Here is a 14,910-nt window from a genome sequence, read left to right on the forward strand (position 1 = left end):
AGAAAAACAAAGGGTGCCACAATGGGAAAACAAGTGTCAGATGACATGGAGTCTGCTCTTGGTATGGCCATTAACTCCCTTTTAATATGATGTTGGATAAGAAGTATTCCAGGAGACTGATTTCTTCATCTGTGACCATCTCAAGAGAGTGGCCTTGTCTCTGGTCTGTTACAAAAAAGAAAGTGAAAGTGGTCAGACTAGCTGAGTAGTATTTTGTTTCAGTAACATTGTCACTTGAGCCACAACCAGGCCAAAGCCCAGAGGATTTTAGGATTGAATGTTGAGCAGGTTAAGTCGGTAGCTACCAGTTCTAGAAAGGAAGCTACCAGTTCTAGAAAGAGAGCTAACCTTTCTAGGTTTGTGGTTGGCCCCTCTGATTATTTACTGAAGGTTTGCAGAGGAAAGTGGACTGTGATTTTACTTTGTTGCCCATCCTACTCCCTGCTCGTGTCACCCTTCTGCTCTCCTTCTGTTACAGGGAACTCAGAGAAGGTATATGATAAAATGAGCCTAGGGGAGCAGAACCCAAACCAAAGCTAATTAATTGCAAATGGTGGCACTTCAGGTCTCAGTGTGGGAATTGTCTTTAGAAAACGGTGATGGACCACATTTACAGTATTGTTTTGTCTGCCTGGCACCCACCCTTTCTTCTTGGAACAGTAACCTCCCTTCTGTTTGAACACTGATTGCCCCACTGTAGTCATGTGGTTCCAGGGAGGGCTAGAAATCACAGTGTCCCCCACCCTTGGCATGGAGTTGGATATGTCACTCAAGCCAGGACAAAGGGATATTTTGCAAATTGGAATTAAGAGAAGGGGCTCAGTGCCTCTCAGCTGGCAAAACTGTGAGGTGGAACCTGAAACTAGTGGTAGCCACGTCCCTTGCTGTGTTGAGGGAGCCCATCTGTAGTAGGTAGGCCGAAAAGAGAGGGAGGCAGGTGTGGGGGCAGGGTTGGGGGTAGGGGGAGATGAGAAGGGGGAGGAGAATTAGAAGGCTGTCTACCTTGTGGCATTATTGTGCCTATTTCCATTGTCTTGGAGGCCCAGCTACAACTTTCCGCTTGTTATGCGAAGAAATATATTTGCCTTTTAGCATTTTGGGGTTTCTGTACCGAGCAACCAAAAAAGTACTACCCGACCCAGAAATCTTTAGTTTTCTGTTGGAAGTCACTACTCACTGTTCAGATACAAGGCTACTGCTGGTCCTGGGGCTCTCATAGGTCCAGCTTCCCTGGAACAGCCACTTACTTCTCATGTTGTTTCATATTTTTACAGTTTACCAAGTGGTAGTTTTAAATCGTTCCTCACGACGACCCTTTGAGATGGACAGGGCAAGGCAGGGTTATTCCTATTTTGCATCAAAATCAAGTCACACAGTTTGTGAGAGGAAGAGCAAGGTCTTGAATCCAAGATGTGGCTAGGACTCTTCCTACTATGGCAGGCTCTCCGTCCACTTGGGCAAGAGCATCGGGCTGGCTCCGAATATGTTGCTCATTCGTTCAGCAGATACCACTGAGCCTGCGCTAGGGCCAAGCACCTTTCTTGGCCCAGGGTACGGTGTCGAACAAGACACAGACTCTACCTTCACAAAGCTGATAACCTGGAGTGGATATAGACCAGTAAACAGGCATTTAGAATAGAGTGTGGTAGATATGATGGTAGGGGGAGTACAGGGTCCTTCTGAAGCAGATAAGAGGGGCACAAACCTGATCTGATTTAGGAGAGGCTTCTCAGTAGGATCACTGCCAGCGCAAAACTGATACCGTTTCCTCAAAACACTTGACAACCAACTGCCAAAAAATTGTTATAAAAATATATAAATCTGTAATATCTATACTGTGACACACCCTAGGTGTGTGCAGTGTGCAGCCTGCACTAACTGTGTGAGGCACCCTACTTCCCAGAGGAAATACTATTTAAGCTGAGATCCAAAGGGTGAGGGTGAGTTAGCTGACTCTCTACCTGTAGGCCCCAGGCATGAATTGGGTTTGCTGCCAAACACGCCATTATTTATTTAGGCAGCACAGTCCTCCTGTGGCTACTCTTATGTCCTCATGGACACCACACCCTTTCCCCTTCACTTCAGCCTGGTCTCCCAGGGAGCCCAGAGCACTCTGTCCCTGCGGGTCATACAATCTCCCCAGACCTGTTTGTCTACCAGAGACTAGGTTTAGGGTTTGTGTTTCTGGACCATAGCCCTCAGTGGTGCTTAATTCAAAAGGGAAGAAATCCCAAGAGAAAACCTGATCCTCTCTGGGACGCACTAGCCTGCAAGGTACAATAGCTGAAGGCCTGGAGCCTTCTCCTGATTGGCTGCTAATTATGCCATTCCCTTGACTGCAGTTTTTTGTTTTTTGTTTTTCACTGTGGTGTTTTCTTAGCTTAATAAGAGAAATAAATGAGAAGGGAGCATGGAATCCTGTTCTTTTTTTTTAATTTATTTTTATTTTTGGCTGCATTGTGTCTTGGTTGCTGCCCGCGGGCTTTCTCTAATTGCGGCAAGCGGGGGCTACTCTTGGTTGTGGTGCGTGGGCTTCTCATTGCAGTGGCTTCTCTTGTTGCGGAGCACCGGCTCTAGGAGCACGGGCTTCAGTAGTTATGGCATGCGGGCTCAGTAGCTGTGGCTCATGAGTGCAGGATTAGTAGTTGTGGTGCACGGGCTTAGTTGCTTCGTGGCATGTGAGATCTTCCCGGACCAGGGCTCGAACCCTTGTCCCCTGTGTTGGCAGGCGGATTCTTAATCACTGTGCCACCAGGGAAGCCTCAGAATCCTGTTCTTAGTATCCTAAAATATTAGGCCTGGGGAAAATCCCACAGTATGCTTTCCCCTCCAAGCGTTCTTATCTAGATGAAAATAAGCAGCAAATGCAGACTTAAAGGGGAGTAGAAATTGTTTGTATAAGAGAAAACTGGAGGAGTGTTCATAGAGGACAAGGACAGTGCTGTGTTGATAATATTGGGGGTTCATGTGTTGGTGGAATGTTTATGAATCTCAGATCTTTTAGAACCAGCTGACAGGTGGAACTATTTTCCTCCCCCGATCATCTGTACCTCTATATAAAGATAGAAGAGTCACGTTTTGATGTCCTGAATGTCTTGATCATGAAATAAGCTCCACTTTAGAGATTTTACTGGTCCCCATTCCTACACTCTACTACTTACCATAATGATTGTTATGTTTTGTTATGTTATGTTACATTATGTTATATTATTTCTGAGTTCACTGGAAATTCTTTTCATCTTACACCCCCTCTTTTTCATGCCTCTCTGCAGGCTCTTCCAGGGTTGTTTCATGGAAGCTGTTAGAATGTTAGACTGTTCAAATGGGAAGAACTTTAAAGAGTGTCTGGCCTAGCTCTGCAGATTATAGCCAAGGAGCACAGGCCCACAAGGGCACTGAGTGACAAAGGTCAGCCAGGGAGTTACAGGCAGAGCTTGGGTGTCATGCCCAGCGTTCTTTCTGCCACGGACACTATCTCTTTTGCCAGGTGATGAGGCTGAGATGAATTTTGGCATGGTTCTGAAAAGCCCGCTGTCTTCTTTCTTCCCACTATAAATCCCTCTTTCCCAGGTCCTTCCTCTTCTCTCCTTTCTCCCTCCCAAACTTTGACTCTGATCCAGGAGCTACAACAGGTGTTGGGCCTGCCTTTCAGCAAATCCTGAATCTTGGCTGGCACGGTCCTGGGGGTGGAGCATGCCCTTGTGCCACCCGGTTGGCTGCCAGATCTTGTTTCAAGGTCTCTCTGGTAACCTGCAAGGCCGATTCTACTAAAAGTCTCCTTCCTCCTTGGCACATCTGGTGAGTGGCATGAGAGAAGTCTTCAAAAGTCTCCTCTGAGCTCCCCAAAGGGGAGGGATATTTTATTGCAACCTTATCTTGAGCTCCCTAAGGATTTTTCTTTTTTGTATCAAGCTTGACACAGTACTAGTATACAATGGAGGCTAGTAAAACATGCCTAGTGTTGGCAATAATGGTAATAAAAAACTTACCTGATTATCTGAAACCTTCCCAGACTCACTCATTCCACAGGAGAGGGCGGGGCTGCTGTAGCACTGAGTGTAATACCTTTTAGAGGCTCAATAAATGTTTGTAATAAATATGTGTTAGCTTGAGCTTAAATTATATCCACTTTTTGAATTCACACAGGTGTGTGCATGTCTGGCGTGGCAGGCATGGGGAGTACACTGCTCAGATCCCCCACATGGAGAGCTTGCTGGGAGGAGTGTTGCTGTCTGACGGCCTCTGGCTGTAGCACCTCTGAAATCTACTGCTGTGTTTACACCACAGTCATGCTCTCCCTCTCCTTCTCCCTGTCAGTGGCTGAGCACTGCAGACATGCTAGAGCCAAGCCACTCCTGCCTAACACAGCGTTCCTGTAATGGGCAGTCTTGTTGTGGCTTCCGATTAGCCTGGCTGAGACTTTCTCAGAGCTGCATCGAAGTCTGAGGCTTCTCCTGCCCAAGGCTCCTTCCTTCTCCCTTTCGTTTCACAGGTGTCAGACCTGCATTGCAGCCTGCGGCTCTCCAACCTGCTCCTCTTCCCTCTCCTTTTTTTTTTCTTTTTGCGGTACGTGGGCCTCTCACTGTTGTGGCCTCTCCCGTTGTGGAGCACAGGCTCCGGACGCTCAGGCTCAGCGGCCACGGCTCACGGGCCCAGCCGCTCCACGGCATGTGGGATCCTCCCGGACCAGGACACAAACCCGTGTCGCCTGCATTGGCAGGCGGACTCTCAACCACTGCGCCACCAGCGAAGCCCTTCCCTCTCCCTTTTATCCTTCCCAGGTGTTTCCCCTAGTAAGTCTCTTGTATTTCTTACGCCATCTTGGCATCTGCTTCCCAGAGGACCCAAACAGGTGCTTCCACCTTAGTGGGCCCAACTCACAAAGTCTGTTTTTCATGAAGGTCTTGGGTCTCTCCGGGGAGGAACTCATCCTAAGGAAAGCAAGGAGATAGGCAATCTGGTCCAGCAACCGAATCTTCAAAATCAACGAGAAGTGAGTCAAAGTTCAATCAATATTAGGTTTATCATGCAGATTTGTTTCCTGGCCTCACTGCAGCCCTTCCCCTACCCCTACCCCTACCCCACCATTGGTTCATGCTTAGTAATTTGTGGAGGGGAATGGGGGTGAGGAGGAATAAGCAAAATATAGAAGACCTTCTTTACTAAAAACTCCATGAGTCAAAAGGGCATAAATAACACCTATTGGAAGCTCATGTGACAAAATATAGCACAATGGCAGGAGAAAAGTATTCTTCTCTCCTCTGCACAACCCATATAATGGATTCTGTGGACTGGGGACTCCAGAAGGGTCAGCGTCACCTGGTATCTCAACAACCCAGTGAGTGAGAATCACTCTTTGGGCCTCCCAGAAATTAAGAGATGCGTTTCTCAAGGAGCTAGGGTCCTTTATTAACAGGTGGAGGCAATAGCTTGCAAAACTACGTACAAATATGAATTACAGATTATCAGAACTGAAAGGAACTGTAGAGATCATTTAAACTACTGGTTCTCAAACTATGTTCCAAAGAGATTTTCACAGGCCTGGGGGGAAGAGTGCTACAGACAAAATATAAGTGTACGGTAGCCAAAGAAGGGAGAGATTAATTTGATGCAAGAGGGTTTTCAATGAAAGTAAGAGGATGAGTAGATGAATGAACTAGTCTAGGTCCAGTGGCTAATAGAGGAAGAGCTAACATGAGAATCATGATTTCCTGGCCTCCTGTGTGCTTTCGTAAGGGACTTTAGCTGTTACTTTTATGATGTGGTGGCTGTGAGCAAATTGCTCAGAATGGAAAGAATTTCGGGGTCATGGTGTATGTTTTTTCCTCTATATTCCTACTCCTGGGAGAGGGGCAGAGCAGATCTGCCTTTTGGATGCAATTAGGTGACTCTAAACAAGTATGCTCTTTCTGGAGTCTGGTTTTCATTATTTTTATATCCTCAGGCTCACAAGTCAGCCAGGGCAGAGATGTGGACGGAAAGGCCTAATGGAAGGGATATGTTTGCTTCTAATTTAGAATAAGAACAACCACACCCTGCAGATCAAAATCCATGGAAACTTCCACTGCCCTGCAGCAGTGTATAAGAAAGCATTCTTAGGGCTATTTAATAGGCTCCTGAGAAAGGATTCCATATCAATACTTGGGGGAATGTTCCATTTAATATCCTTGTCTTGGAGATTCATGTTGCTCATAGAAAAGTCTCTTGAAGAGCTCTGCAAAAGATGTCTATTTAACCTTAATCCAGTGTTTTGCAAACTTGCTTGTTGATGGAAACTTTTATTCATGGAATATCTATTGCCATTATACAGAAAACATTTGAGAAGGGCTGAGGTGAAGACTACTGACTGAACAGAGGAGGTCTGGGTTGTGGTCCTGGCTCTGCCATTAACTCACATTTTTCATCTTCTTTGGACTTTAGTTTCCTCAGCTGCAAAAGGAGAGGGTTGGAATCAATGATCTAGAGAGAAAAAAGAACTACCATTTATTGCACACTTACTCTGTGCCAGGCACTTGACATGCCATCAGGACCCTTAGAGGGGCCCCATGCTTGGTTTAATCTGCTGTCATCATCTTGAAATTCTTAATAATTTTTAAACAAGAGGCTTTGCATTTTCACTTTGCACTGAGCCCCATAAATTATGTGGCAAATCATGTAGCTGGTCCTATGTGTGTGTATGTATGTGTATGAGAGAGAGAAAGAGAGAGAGAGATTATCTCTAATATTATCTCTAATCTTTACATCAGCCTCAAGTATGTGTATTATTATTTATGATATACAGATATGGAAACTGAAAATGAATTAGGTGATATAAATTGCTCAAGGTCACATAGGGAGTGAATAGCAGAGCCAGGATTCCAAGTGAATCCACTGGGCTCTAAAGTTTTGCTCTTTCCACTAGACCAGCTGCCAGTGGAAACATTCTATAATTCTAAGATACTTTCGTTCTTCAAGTTATTACTAGATCTATCTCACTGTTCAAGTAACAGAATAACTGTATTGCTACCACTCACTGTCTAAGTGAATATCTGGCTAAATGAATTAGTGAGCAATGGACTAGATGTCAGTGAATGCAAGGCTAGATGACAATAGAAAGTTAGACAGACGTGGAGTCCAGAAAACCTGGTTCTGCCATTTACTAACCATGTGACCTGCGGTGATCCACTTGACTTTTCTAGGTCTCAGTATACCTCCTAGGTACATTGTGAGGGTTAAATGAAATAGTGTATTGCCTAACACCTGATAATCCCTCAAAATATTATTACTATTCTTTTATTTACCTAGCCAGGCTAGATTTACTATTGTGATATCAGAGCTCCAACTATTGGAACCCATTTGACTTGTTCAATAACAAGCGCAAAAACATTAGATGTCTTTACTTTTTTTCTGAATCAAATTAAATTTTAATTTTTCTAATTCAAATTAAATTTAGCTTCAGCCTCATCTACCATGTTGGTGGGACATTCGATATCAGAACTTCTGTGGGGATAAAACAACCTCAGGGCTTACCCAATCTAGAAAACCTGGGGAAGTGTCTTCAGTCCATTGAAGTTGTAGCTCATTGTCCAAGCAGGAGTATTGCAGTCAGATGTATCTGACCCAGTTGCTCAAGGCATCTGCTCCTTCTATTCTAAACCAGGCCACCAAGAACTCCCCTATGGCTCCCAAAGCCATGGCTTGGTGTTCATTCCCCAGGTGTGCTTATAGTCACCACTGCCAGAGATACTGGGAGAGAGCCAAGTTCAGGTCCCCTCCTGGCTGTGTAGACTCCAACTCTGCTCCCTATTAATCTTCAGAGTTTTCCCCCCTCCCAAACAATCCAGCTCTGTCCCTTTGAGAATGTATATGTTGGAGGGCTTCCCTGGTGGCACAGTGGTTAAGAATCCGCCTGCTGATGCAGGGGACATGGGTTCGAGCCCTGGTCCGGGAAGATCCCACATGCCGCAGAGCAACTAAACCCGTGTGCTGCAACTACTGAGGCTGCGCTCTAGAACCCGCGATCCGCAACTACTGAAGCCTGTGTACCTAGAGCCCATGCTCAGCAACAAGAGAAGCCACCACCATGAGAAGCCCTTGCATCGCAATGAAGAGTAAACCCTGCTCACCGCAACTAGAGAAAGCCCGCATGCAGCAACGAAGACCCAACGCAGCCAAAAGTAAAATAAATTTATTTCAAAAAAAAGAATGTATATGTTGGAAACTAGTGAATAAAACAAAAAAGAAGCAAACTCACAGATTTAGAGAACAAACTAGTGGTTACCAGTGGGGAGAAGGGGAAAGGGCAATATAGGAGTAGGGGGAGAAAAGCGTTATTATGGGATTACATGAAATCATGTGTGTGAAACCTTTGAAAATTGTAAAGCACTATAGAATTTAAAGAATTTTTCATTCAATTAAAAAAAAGAATACAACATTAAAAAAAAATAAAAGAATGTATATGTTGGAAACAGAGACCTCTAAATGGTCCAAACCTTCCCTCCCTATCCCTCAAAGAAAGCCTCCCAACCTACAAAGGACTAACTGTGTTTCTGAAAAGGATGCAGAGGAAAATTTTCTTTAAGTCTTTTTACTGAGTCCACAGCAGAAAAAAAAATAAATTGATTTAATTAATCAATCATTAATTCATACACAATGTTCTCAAACTTTTTCATCTTCTGTGAAGATTCCCATGACCCCTTTCTTCCTTGGCCACTGTAGTTCGTATGTAATCCTGTATGTCTTATCTTTACTGCCAACTGGGGAAGTGGGCGGGGAAGGGGAAGTGACAGGACTAAACAGATTATGTTGCTGATTCTCTCCATTTTGGGGTGAAAATTGTCACAACCAACTGTTTGGAATTCCACATTTCTGATCTTTGGAACTCCTTGGGAACAATGAGAGCAGTGGGTGGAAAAAACACAGGCTTTGGGAGCTTTGATTTATGGGAATACGTTTATATGTAATGGCACAGAGTGCTTGGTGACAGGGTATTGGAACAGGCTAGGACACTGATGTTCATGGCATAGATAAAAGAGAAGGAAGCATTAGACCAGCAGTTTTCCCCCTCGTGTAGACAATTATACTGGTGTCTGCCAAGTCAAGGGCAAAATTAGAATTTTGCTCTAAGGCAGCTGCAGAACAATAGATGAGTAGTGCTGGGCCCTCTAGTGGCCAGTTTTTATTCAGTGACCATAACTCGCTGTTTTTCTACACCGCCAGTCTCTATTACTGCCTTGTCTTCATTTTGGTTTTGCTAGAACCACTAACTGTCTCCATCTATATTGTGTCATCCCATTCCTCTGTCATTACTGACAACTACTTAGGAACAGGCTCAGTGCTAGGGAACAGTTCTTGAGGGAGAGATTGATTCCCTTGGAAACAGACTGAGGTGGAGAGTGGCATGCAGGTCTTTTGGAGAGCGCTCTTGGGAGCTACATCAGTAAGGAAGTGAGGAAGCAGGAGTGGGCAGAGGGAGAAGCTAACTCACGATTTCGTTGCAACCGAAACCTCAGCTGATCCTACCAGGAGTTCTGGAGCTGAGATGGCTCCTCAGTTGTCCCAAATAGATGCGATGGAACCAGCCCTTTGTATCCCTGTATCAGTCTGTCATTGGTCATGAGCTGCCCCCCAGTAGGGGTTATAGCCTTGGCTGAAATAGTTCCCTCTGGCCCAGGAAAATGCACAGTGAGGGGTGCAGCTGTGAGCTGCCAGCAGCCCATGTTTGCAGCAGTTGGGTGATGGGTGCGTTGACCCCAAGGATCCGGGCAGAGTGTCACTGTATCCACTCCTGGGAGTTAGCAGTCATATTTAGGGGCTCCCCGAGCACTTTGTCTGTACCTTTCTTTTGTCAGTTACCCCTGATGCAGGGAGGAAAAGTCCAGAAACAGAAGTCAGGAGACATAGATTCTAGTACTGACTACTGCTGCGTGATCTTAAGTATGTTACCTAAATTATCCTGGCCTCAAGACTAGCAATAGTCAATGTGGTTCAGTAACAGTCCTTACCATTCATATTTTACAAAGTGTTCTCACATCCACTTTTAACTGAATCCACCAGACCAAACTCTCTAAACCAAATGAGAGAATGGAGATGGAAATGTCTTGAAAGGTTGAAAGCACCATACACAAACACATGTGAGAGATTATGTAGCACAATACTCATAATAATGTTGATTCATTTCACCAATACTTATGGAGCATACACTTTGTGCCAAGCCGTATTCTAGTTGATGAGGGCATAGAGATGCATTAGACATGGTCCCTGCTTGCACCTTTGCAGTGTTTCTAGGAGGGGAAAAGACATGCCTGGAGAGTACATTGTGGTAAAAATTATCAGAGAATTATAAGCAGGACAATAAGATGAGTGAAAGAAGCCTCCACCTGTGAAGAGGAGGGTAGTTCAAAGTAGAGCTTCATAGAAATGGAACCGTTTTCTAGGTAGAAAAACAAGTGGGTGAGCTATCCTTGCCCCCATGAAGACAGGGACTGTGCCTTTCTTGTTTGCTGCTATATTCTTTTGTCAAACACATTGCCAAATATCTTGGTTGTACTTAATAATTATTTCTTGAATGAATGAATGGTAATCCAAGAGCAGAACTGTAAGCCTGTAGCTGTCCCACAGAGATCTTTTGAAATGTATTTAAATAATCTCATCCTCTCTCCAACTGAGGGAGGTGCATCAATGATTCACATTAGATCTTTTCTTGAGATTTAACCCTTCTAATCTCCCAGCAGATTCTGTGGCTGGTCTCTATATGTTTCTCTTATTCCCCGTGTTGAGTTAGTGCTGTAGGGACTCAGGGACTCTTACCCAAGAGCTGTCCCAATTGACTTATTATTCCCATAAGCACTGTGACAATGACCTCTCTTCTCTTTGAGGCATCTTGCTTGGGGGTAAAAGGAGCTGGGCGAGGACAAGATTGTGACTGCTCTACCATGAAGGGGAGCAGAGAGGCCAGCCACAGAGTGTGCTAGGAGATTAAGAGTGTTTAGTTTCAAGAAAGGAATTAATGTGACTCTCAAAGGGACCAGCTATAGTGGGGAGAATATGGGCTTTGAATTTAGGTGAGTCTGTGTTAAAATCTAGACAGTGCTACATATTAAGTGAATGTGAAACAAGCTATTTCACTTCTGAGCTTCTGTTACTTCATCTATGAAATGAGGTTAAAAAAATAATTACCTCTAGAGCTTCCCAGCACAGTGCCTGGCAGAGATTGGTTGGTCATCAAATAGTAATTTTTCTTCCCTTTCTTTCCTGTTCACTAATTTCCTTCTCTCCTGCTCCTAGACCTCATTCTGTCACAGTTTAACCATAGATGGGTTCTCTGATTTCATCCAGGCAGATCATGTTCTTGGTTTCCTAGTGGCACGTGAAAGAGGATTCTTTTTCCTACACAAAGCTGGCTGAAAGACTTGCTTTGTCTATTTCCCCTTTGCCTAAACAAATATCTTGGATATTACCACTCCAATGAGAGGAGAGACCAGACTCACCAGAGCCAGAAAAAAAATAAATAAAAGAGCAAAAGTCACATTCCCAGGACAGGCTTAGTTAGACCTGCAAGGCTCCCGCTTGCACCCCTCAGAAAACATGACTGAATCAGAATAATAGCACTTCTTCCTCTTGGCAGGACTGTACTTTTTTTTTTTTTTGGCCACACTACACGGCTTGTGGGATCTTAGTTCCCTGACCAGGGATTGAACCCGCGCCCTCAGCAGTGAAAGCACGGAGTCCTAACCTCTGGACCACCAGGGAATTCCCAGGACTCTACATTTTTTTTATCATGACCCGTCCTGGGGAAAGTGAGGAGGGTAGAGTGAAGACCACTAGCTGTCCACAAAATCCATTCTTTCTTCCTTAGTAATTGAGGTTTGGCTGCTTGCAGCCAGCTGTGGCCATGTTACTGAACCCTTGTCAATAGATGTGAGAAGATGGGATGTATGCAGCTTTTGCCTTGCTTGCTTAAGAGCAAATCTTAGGCTCTGGAATTCTGTTCTTTCTCTCTCCTCACTAACTAGAAATGCTTCAACCAGAGTAAACTTGGAAGCTACACGTTGAGGATGGCTGTCATAATCCCAGGTCCCTGAATGACTGAGTAGAGCAGAGCCACCCACCTACTTGGAATGCTGCCTTGGACCATACTACACTGGACCACCTAATCAAATCCTACCTCACATCTCCAGGAAACATCCATGAATACATCCCTCTCCCTCTTCTTGACCATCACATTTAATATTGGTTCCCCACATTTTCTGTACTTAAGTGTATTGTTTCCTATTGGGTTCTTTTTGGTGTAATCTTGTTTTGTTCTTTATTTAGTGTGTGCTTCTTGGCTCTTAAGCTAGAAGGAGATCACAAGATGTGACACTCTGCTTCTGCTCCCATTTCCCCAATAGCACAGCTGTTGTGGATGCTGACAGAGCCCCCGTGTGGCCCCTTCCCCAGCTGCTGTGAGTGTTGGCTGCTGTCACCTCAGAGCTGCTGCCTTCTCCAGCTCAGCCAAACGTGAGCACCCGTGGGAGGTTACATGCCCCCCTCTAGCAGCCAGCAGTCAATGGTGACTGACACAGGGTAGAAAAGGATAGTCACTAAAGATGGGGCTGATCCTGTGATGAAAATTGAGCTTCAGAACCTTCCTGAGGAACTAGGTTGTTGCAGATCTCCAACCAAGACAACTGGTCTAGGCTGCAATTGCTCACAGGTGCCACCCTTCTCCAGAGACCTGCCCTCAGCTGATGGGCACCTCCTCACAACCCTCCTCTCTTCCCCCTCCCCACCAGGGTGGCCCACAAGCAATGACTGACTGATATGGGGCATAAAAGCCCGGCCCCTTTGCCCCAAGGGGGTGTAAGTCTGCCTTGTGGTTTATGCCCCAGTTCCCTGTGGATCAGGCCAGGGCTAGATGTGACCTGACATGTACCTTGTTTGTCTTGTTCCCTTTCCTATCTACTTCACTCTTTCCCTTGCATGTTTCCCCCAAAAAGTGCTCCCTCAATAAATGCCTGTCTCAGACTTTGCTTCTAGGGAACCCAACTTCAGTCTACTGATGTCAATACTCTGCCGTCATCTTCCCAAATCATCTCCGGGGACCGTTCAGACCCATGGTCTGGGCTGGGTATGCCATGGTGCTGAAATTGGGCTGAGAGTGAGGAAGGAGCTATGTGAAGAACAAGTGGGCTCTACTGAAGTAGTTGTAAGGAATACCTGCTACATAGGGATGTTATGAAGGTTTTAAAATCTAAATGAGTTAATGTCTGTAAAATGCTTAGGCCATAGCCTGACATGTAGTATCTTAAGTATTAAGTGCTTTTAAGTATTAAGGCAGGGATTTCTTTGATCTTTTTCATTTGTTTCTGTATTCCAAGTGTGCCTAGATGAGTGCATGGCACATAGTAGGCACTCAGCGTCTGAATGAGTGATTATTGAAGTTTTGCTTTGAGGGCCCAAGGTGATGTGCTGGGATCTGGCCAGCAGAGGGCAGAACCAGTGCAGCCAAAAGAGCCTATGGGCTGAAGGAGGCAGTGGGATAGAGCTGGGGGGAGAGCCAAGGGGAGTACCTACCTCATAAAATATTAGAATGTTTAAATTATACCTTAAAATCTTATATTTTTATTTAGCCCAACGTTGAGTGTACATAATGAGGTATATTGAGCCCCTTGCGGAGCACAGGCTCCGGACGCGCAGGCATGGCTCACGGGCCCAGCCGCTCCGCGGCATGTGGGCTCTTCCAACCACTGCGCCACCAGGGAAGCCCCGGTAGCTCCTCTTTTGAACTACCCCATACTCCTCTCAATAAATCCCCTTTTGTGCTTATGCTAATACACACTGGATTTCTGTAACTTACAAGCAAAAGAATTTGTATTACTCTATTTTTAAGCCCTGTGAGTACAAGGACTGTGTGAAGGGGAGTCCCCCCATAGATGGGGACAGTGAACTCCCAGCGCAGCCACTCTGGGCTGCTTCCTGCTCCATCCAGCCGCCGACCTGCTCTCTTCAGGAGGGTGGTCTTGCCACATTTCTGCCTCCAAGCTTCCCTTGTCTTGTTCCGTTCATTCTCTCTGCCCACGTAGATCTGTCCTATCTCTCAAAGCCCAGTTCAAATTCTACCTTTCTCTGGCTCCTCTGCATCCACTCAATCTCATTTCTCAAAATCCTGATAGCATCCATTACCTGACATTCATTCTTATTCTTGTTGGGATTCCATATTTTATTTGGGTGTTTGGGCTGGGCGGTCTCCAAAGTCCCATCCAGCTGTAGACTTCCGAGTCCGTTGTCCACCTATATGTCACGTCTTCTTAAGCAGGTCTCCACCTTCTCTCTCAAGAAGATATGAGGAAAGGCTTGAGAGCACATGTGGGGCTCAGCACTGATTTGCATGGAATCAACATTCCTAACTGGAATCAACATGACTAACTGCTCATGGGAGCAAATGTGTTCTGTGATCCTCCATTCAAGTAACACACAGGTGTTTATTTTCATTTTTTCAAAGTAAAAGTAGCTTCCTCCCCCCCCCCCGTTATTATATAAGAAACATACTTATGGTCAAATAAATCAAATATTACATAAATTTTTAAAGTAGAAAGGGAAAATCACCCATAATCCTTCTCTTCAGAGATAAGTGCTCTCAAAATATGCTTTCAAAGTTTTTGATGTACACAAATATGTATGTTTTGATAGGGCTTTCTGGAGACCCCATGGAGATTCCTTAATAACAGAAATTAAACAGAACAGTGGGAGGTTCCAGCCTGGGATTTGTAGCTGGCCACATTTCATGTATTCAGCTGAAGCATGTGAAACTACTGATATTCAGCTGTTTTTGACCGACAAGCACAGCAGGTTTTTGTGTGTGTGTGTGTGTGTGTGTGTGTGTGTGTGTGTGTGTGTGTCTTGGATTCATTGGAACTTCCTGACTTTTTTTTAAAATAAATTTGTTTT

Source organism: Stenella coeruleoalba, assembly GCF_951394435.1.
Source record: "Stenella coeruleoalba genome assembly, chromosome: 8".
In the NCBI taxonomy this organism is placed as follows: Eukaryota; Metazoa; Chordata; class Mammalia; order Artiodactyla; family Delphinidae; genus Stenella; species Stenella coeruleoalba.